This window comes from Anguilla rostrata, chromosome 6 (genome assembly GCF_018555375.3).
Source record: "Anguilla rostrata isolate EN2019 chromosome 6, ASM1855537v3, whole genome shotgun sequence".
In the NCBI taxonomy this organism is placed as follows: domain Eukaryota; kingdom Metazoa; phylum Chordata; class Actinopteri; order Anguilliformes; family Anguillidae; genus Anguilla; species Anguilla rostrata.
This window is the reverse complement of record NC_057938.1, coordinates 20,046,675-20,054,073: the sequence shown is the minus strand read 5'-3', so window position 1 is coordinate 20,054,073 and position 7,399 is coordinate 20,046,675. Positions and strand designations below refer to the sequence as shown.

General features: G+C 40.0%; 1 long non-coding RNA gene across 2 annotated transcripts; it reads right to left on the bottom strand.

Annotated features, from left to right (window-relative positions):
- Positions 1-203: 203 nt before the first annotated feature.
- On the bottom strand, positions 204-5,695 carry LOC135256790 (uncharacterized). Of its 2 annotated transcripts, XR_010330524.1 has the most exons (3): positions 5,378-5,695; positions 1,454-4,851; positions 204-934 (listed from the first exon to the last, which is right to left on the bottom strand). It is a non-coding gene; the product is annotated as an uncharacterized LOC135256790 (long non-coding RNA). The 2 variants fall into 2 exon arrangements; XR_010330523.1 differs by having other exon boundaries at positions 204-4,851.
- Between the last annotated feature and the right edge of the window lie 1,704 nt (positions 5,696-7,399).

The window sequence follows — 7,399 nt, the reverse complement described above, 5'->3', positions numbered from 1 at the left end:
TCCAGGATTAGACGTTTATGTTTCGTCACGTGATATTCCCCTAACAGGTGTTATTCATTCCGTTATTTTGAAAGGGATGCTAGTTGTTAGCAATATGACAAAGTTGCATCACGGACATGCGAATAGCAATAGGAAACTACGCTGTTGTGATCTTTTGCAGATACACATTTAACTAATGCAATTAGCGCGAGGGAATTAGTTAAATATATATATAGCAAAACACAATGCTGCTGCTCTTGTGAGATGTTCATAATTACATTACAATATGGCAACATTTACTTATTCCAACATATTTGCGATTTTGATAACAGTCTGTCAGGCTTTGTTGATAAATGAGCTGTGTGCTTAGCTGTGTCTTACAATGCAGTTGCATCCTTGGTCCTGAACCAGCCAGGTAGGACTCATCACTGCTGAATACCTACAGGAAGTACTCCCTAACTCTTGTCTTGGGAAGCCACATCACGTGCTGTAGGTAGCTACTCAAGGTTTTCAATTTTGTCTAAACAGTATTACATTTATGCTAAAAACCAGACATACAGATCTTGAAAATATTTACCTTACCATGTCCAATTACATTTTATTTCCAATCCCCAAACAAAGGTAATAGTGTAGTTTTGAGGAAATGTAATGACTAAAATGAATGTTTAAAAAAATTAGGCTTAACCTGACAGACAAGTATGTGATGGTACAGTAGAAAATGTAACTCAATAGCCAATACCTCTTGATGTGATGCACTGATTTCCAAAGCTATGACACCACCTATTGGACATTGAGTAAACTACATTATCATGCACACAGTTTGGTCACCCATCACGGGTTGGGTGGTTACTCCAGCAGCTGTCGGTCATTTTGTTCTGCTCCAGATGACCGCGAAGCAATATATTCTGACAATACCCTTCTGGGGTGACAGGAAGTCCTTCGGATGCAGTGCCACCTGTAAGATTATCAAAGTCAAATTCTGAATTCTCTGACTTTCACTCGATGGTGTTCTAAACCATGGGGAAGGCCCCGAGACCCTGGTTCTGAAGTTCTAGAGCAGTGTTCTCCAACCCTGGTCCTGGAGAGCACTAGGGTCTGCTGGTTATTGTTTTTACCTTAAAATCAGCATCCGCTTGAGACCCAAGACACCAGGTGAGTTGAGTTAACTGTGTAATCAACTGCTCTAATTGATTCATGAAGTGCAGAGTCACTATGAAAACCAGCAGACCCTGTAGCTCTCCAGGACCAGGGTTGGAGACCACTGTTCTAGAAGTTTCTGGGTCTTGTTCAATTAGCGATAGGGAGCCTAAATATTCAGTCTGAAAAATGAAATACTGAGTACAACTAGTATATGGTAACCTGTGGTCAGCAAGCACAATAATTCATATAATTATGTAGTTAGGGCATTGAATGCAGCAAAAATAATTAAATAAAATACAGTAACAATTCTCTAGCACTCCAGAGCCTGAATTACCTATCCCTGTTCTAATTCTAAGCCACCGAACATCAACTGCTTCATGTAGACAGCACTTCATGGCAGCAGTGGAAAATCCATGTTCAGAAAGTAAAAGTTCTCCCCAGTTTTTGGTACAATCACCTGGATTTGATAATTAGCACAATTCATCAGCCAGGAGGTAGAACTAATTAGTCAGTGAGATCAGCTGGCTGAGTTCATGGTGGAAGAAACACACATCAGGACTTTTCTTTTTTTGACCCCCTGAACTTTTCACCTCTGCTTCATGGTAATGCTGAGAACTGTAGGGACTGATTGGAAGGCTACACTTCTCCAGCAAGATGCTCAGTCGTGATGAAACGGTAGGCTTTTCTGTTGCAGCTTACAAATGAAAACAGCTCCCACCATCTCAGAGGCTAAACAGATCAGTGTCATCACCTTTTTGGTACTGTAAAGCAGGGATCCCCCCACCCTGGTTCTGGAGAGCCATAGGCCCCATCTGAACACTGTGAAATCAAGGCCCCCTCTACTCCATTTAGATATCCTTTCTTTCTCTGGATTTCCACTTGGATGTTATAGGTACACCTGTGTAAATAATGGTTACCTGTCTAGTCGTACCTTCTATTGTTACAATGCACATTTTTTTATTAGGTTTACATTAAGTACTGATTAAAAGTTTGCCTCTGTGCCTTGTTGTGACACCATATTTCCACAGTCCTGAGTGACAGTGATGTTGCCCACATTTTTTTACATCGCTCTAGATATGAGAGCATCTGCTACGTGCTTGCAATGTAATGTAAATGGCGTCCTCCCTACCATCTTCTCTCGTCATTTTACTGCTTTAATTAGTAGAATCAGGTGTGCCAGATTAGGGTTCAAATGACAGCCTACAGGCAGGGGCGTAGGAGTGAGTTTGATATTGGAGGGGGTGGGTGGGGGCACATTTGCTCCCCAGCCCCTACCCCCGCCCACCCCCCCCACAATAAATATTATGGTTAGTGGAGAAGTTCTTTGGTTCCACCAGAGCCACCTATGGGTGTCTGAGATGACGCATGCTAACCTTATCCATTCTCACCTGAAAGAGCTGACTTTTTTTGTTTCTTTACGGTTCTGTATGTATGCAAGATACCTTAGCGAGTAATAGGCTAACAGTAGACCCCCTCAAGAGGGCACAATAATGAAAGTGTCATGTTACAGCAACTTAACTTGGCGGGTTCTGACATTCTTGAGTGCTCAAAAGTCAAAATAACTGCCCATTTACTTTATTCAAATTAAAGCTGTAATGAAAAGCTTCATTGTCATCCCATACATATTGAGATAACCAATATCTCCCCCAAATTTAAATAAAGGGTCCACAAACCATTGCCTGCATTGCAAATATGTTACATTCATAAGTGTTAAGAAAGTATTATCCTTCTCTTCCAGTTTTAAACAAATCACTTTTGATGACCAAGGATTCCTATGGTAGCAAAGTATTAATAAAAATATTGATTGATTCCAGAACAACACATTTTTATAAACTCAAAAATAAGTAATTTTACATTTTTAATTTAAATTAAAATTTACCTCACAAACTGATATCATATGACGATCCTGATACCATTAAATCCACTATTATCATTTTTCGTGATTACCATACCAAGTCATTTCATGCTGCCTCTCCCCATTTATGACACCAAACATCATAGCGCATGGGTTAATATAAATTGGGTACACCACAGTTGTATTGTAACCAAAGGCATATGAATTGCATAATCATAAAAATACTGAGCAACAGACTCAGGGGAGAGGCAGTCTCGGGAAGAAGCCCAGGTGTTTGTTGAAAATTTGGTTCACTTCCCTCTTTGCACCCTGCTTTACGCATGCTATCAAAATCCACTGAAAATATCTATCCTTTGTCAACAAGCAGGCATTTCTTCCCCCTTCACGTTACTTAACCGATTGCAGCTCTTCCCACACACGGTGCAAGAATGCAATTTCTCTCCTATGAATAAGGCAATGTCTTTTCAAGCTACTCAGCTGACTGAACCTCTTCTCACAGTCTGGACAAGAATACATTTTCTCTCCCGTGTGAGTGACGCGATGCCTTTTCAAGCTACTCAACTTGTTGAAACTCTTTTCGCATTCCGTGCAAGAGAACGGCCGCTCCCCCGTGTGAATTAGCTTGTGCGATTTGAAGTTGTCCAATCGATTGAAGCACTTTCCGCACTCCGTGCACGAGTACGGCTTCTCCCCTTTGTGGATCTGAAGGTGGTCTTTCAAGTTCCTTAAATGAGTAAAGCGCTTGCCACACTCTGTGCAGGAAAACATTCTCTCCCCTGTGTGAATGAGTCGATGGGTTTTCAAGCTACTTAACTGATTGAAACTCTTCTCACAATCAGGGCAAGAGAAGGGCTTCTCCCCAGTGTGAATCAGCTGATGTCTTTTCAAGTTATTAAAACGACCAAAACTCTTTCCACACTCGGTGCAAGGGAAGGGTCTCTCGCCAGAGTGTGTTCGCTGATGCAGTTTCAAGTATTTCATTATACTGTAACTCTTTCCGCACTCTGAGCATGTAAATAATTTCTCCCCTGTGTGATTAAGCTTGTGCACCTTTAAGCTACTCAATCTGTTGAAGCCCTTCCCGCATTCCGCACAGTAGTGCGGCTTTTCATCTCTGTGGATGAGCTGGTGTCTTTTCATGTTGCTTATGTGATTGAAACCCTTCCCGCAGTCGGGACAGGAGTACGCTTTCCCGGCTTTGTGAGTTTCCTCGTGGGTCTTCAGGTAGCTTCCATCAGCGAACGTCATATTGCACCGCAGGCACGACCATTTGATTCCAGCCTGACTTTGCAGTCCGTTAGACTGCTCAGCCTCCGACTCTGTGAGATCTCTTCTACGGGATTTGTCCGCTGTTGTGTTTTCTGGTGAGTCAGTACATTTGTCGGGTCCTTCCATAAAATGTTGTTCAGATCCTGCACGTTCCAGTTCATCATTCTCAATTTTTATTTGGTCAGAACAAAGCTTCAAGTAAGAGTCTTCCTCGTCCGTGTCGAAACATGCATTGGGTTCATCGTCTGCCGAATCCCAACTCTGACTGGAGAGTTGCTCAACCAGGAAGTACTCTTCATCTTCTCTTTCTGTTTTAATTTGATCTGCTCTCACTGGGGGCAAATAATCTGATTCCATCAGATCTTGAGACATCTTACCTTTCATACAAGAGGCTTACCCCAACTTTGTGTCGAAGCCTACAGATATTCTTCTTTTGGTTAGGACTAAAAGTTTCCTAGCAATATTCGCCCTGCCTATACTCCATGCAACTCTTCTACCCCAAGCACAGTGCTTTTTGGTGCCTTAATGAAACACAAGCTGTTGGCTCCTGAAAGGGTCCATCTGTTGGTCCACTCTGCTCATCAACAGTAAGCTTGCATAAGAGCACTCTGCAAGAAAGGAATAGCAAAAATAAGACCAAAAAGACAGTCATTTTTTCTTTTCACACTTAAGCAAATGCATCACAGTTCATAAACATTGGTTTGTTCAAAAGCCATATAAATATTGCCTCTGCTTTGAAGAAACAAAATAATGCTTAGATGAATTTCTCAAAAGTGACGAAAAGTACGTATCATTTTATAAGGCAGAAAAAGTCAAATCTTCTGCTAAATTAAATCATTTAAACCAAGAAGGTTTAGAGACATATGCATCTCCTTGATTTTAAAACATGCAGGATCACAAGACAGATAAATAGCTCCACTGTAATGGTTCATTTTTATTACTATGCACAAAACATGCTCTGCTATCAAGTCCAAACAGCCTTGACTTGCGGTCACAAGGCCGCTTTGAGTAATGTGTGTAGGCTACTGTTGCACTGTGCGGTCGTTTGAAAAATGCCCTACTGGAAAACGCAACGAACAGCCGTGCTTTCCTTGACCGTGCAGCAATTCACACTCTAAATCGTGCAATACTGACCGAGTTATGACGTTTATTATCCTATCCCTCTTAAACATCAGAGATTCCGGTTCTCTTGTTCACACGGGCATAGCGTTTCTGAGCACCGCTTTCTTCGCTTTCTTCCCAGAGCAGACAGCTGTGGCAGTTTTGAGCGATCCAGATACAGTGATAATGCAACACTTTCGTAAATATAAATCAAATTCTCGATAAGCATATAAATCGAAACGCATATAATAATTCAAAATAAACATTCAATGTCATGAAAGAACACCGACGAATAGCGCTCTGCATCCACTTTCGCTTGGCAGAACTAGAGGAACAGCCACGTGACGTAGCCGTGAGATACCAAGGGAAGGAAGTGTCTTTTGCTTATATAGAGGTTTTTTATTGGATACAAGATAACTCACTCCCGCCTTATTGCATGCTTGAGTGGGCTACCACATAGGCCCGTTTAGTGTGTATTTACTTAATTCAGTACGATTTACAACCTTTGGAATGAATAAACTCAGTGGTTCCAAATTAATTAATATTATAATTAACTGTTAAAAGTTCATTATAGGTAAACTCTGTATTTGTTATAGGCAACTCTGTAGGATCTACTTTTGTTGCGTTGCTTTTACATGTTGCAAACGATCAGTATCAATAATGATTTTAAACTCAGACTATGTAGTTTCCTCTTCTTATCACCCTAAAGAGAGTATAGGCTCACCCACGGAACTGTAGGCCTATTTAAATATATTTCCTCCCACACTTTCCCTTGTGTTTGTCAGTGTTAGTGAAGGCACATGCATGACTCATATAAGAAGTTTCTAACATAAATGCAGAAATGTAATTTTATAAATCAGCCAAAACCCATGTTTGCCTAAACCTTTATGTATACATGTTTAAAAGTAATTCTGGATAACATCATCTGCTTAACACTTAAATATAAATGACACACATATATAAATATACATTAATATGCTTGAAATAACAAAAAGGTGTTTTATTAACTTCTCTCCTCACAGTTAAAAACCAGCCACACTGTACAATTCTAAACATCCTGCAACAAGGTCAATAGTGCAAAGTACAGCTGAATCATGATTTTGGCAGAGACTGTTTATCACTAAAGTTTTACAATAGATACAGTATCTTCACTCCCTGGCAGTGAAAATAAATTATACCATTAAGATGATGCAGCATATTCTAGTAGAGGCACATTATAACTCCCCCTCATTGCAAGAGTTAGCAAATAAACAATAAGCCATCATTGTTATTCATGCCTCCAAATGTAGTCTTATTTCTTTGCAATTTCACACAATTGTGGTACAACTAATTTATTTTTTGTTAATTTCAATGAATCTAGTCCAGGTTCTCCTCTTGACACATTTGTGCCAAAAAATCATATAAGTGTTCCGTGTGACTGAGAGAAGAAATCACTCTGCTTAGTGAGCAATATTCAGGATGACAACAACCTATGGGTGGAATTTAGAATGTTCAAAACTGTGTCAAGTGAAGAAAGCATCACAAACCAACAAAAACAAAAATTATATATACTGTATACTGAATGCCAAAAAAACAAAACACAGGACTTACACTAAATCAAACTACTATTAATAAACCTTTAACATAACTTTGCAGTAGAAGCATGGTGTTCATTGTACAGGACACAGGTAATTTTGACATTGTTTGCTTCCATTAGTTAATAACTAGCAATCCAGCAATTCAAAGGTTATCGTTGCAAGAGACCACCTCTGGAATCCATACAAGTATTAAAGCTGTTACTTTGCACCAGCTTGCAGATGCTGTTTAATGTGAGACTGTCCCAATCCTAGTGTCTGGCAGGTCTGAAATCTTGAATCATTGCTAGTTAATTCACCTGATATGTTTTTGACATCTCATTCTTTCGCTAAAATGAGCATTGGTCAGTTGCTTAGCGGTGCAGTCTAAGCCTACACATGATGACTGTTCACTGTGTGACATAAATCACATAAGACACTGTAAATATTACAGTTAGCTTGGCTTTCCTGTAGCATTCCCATTTTAAGAGTCATCTTCTCA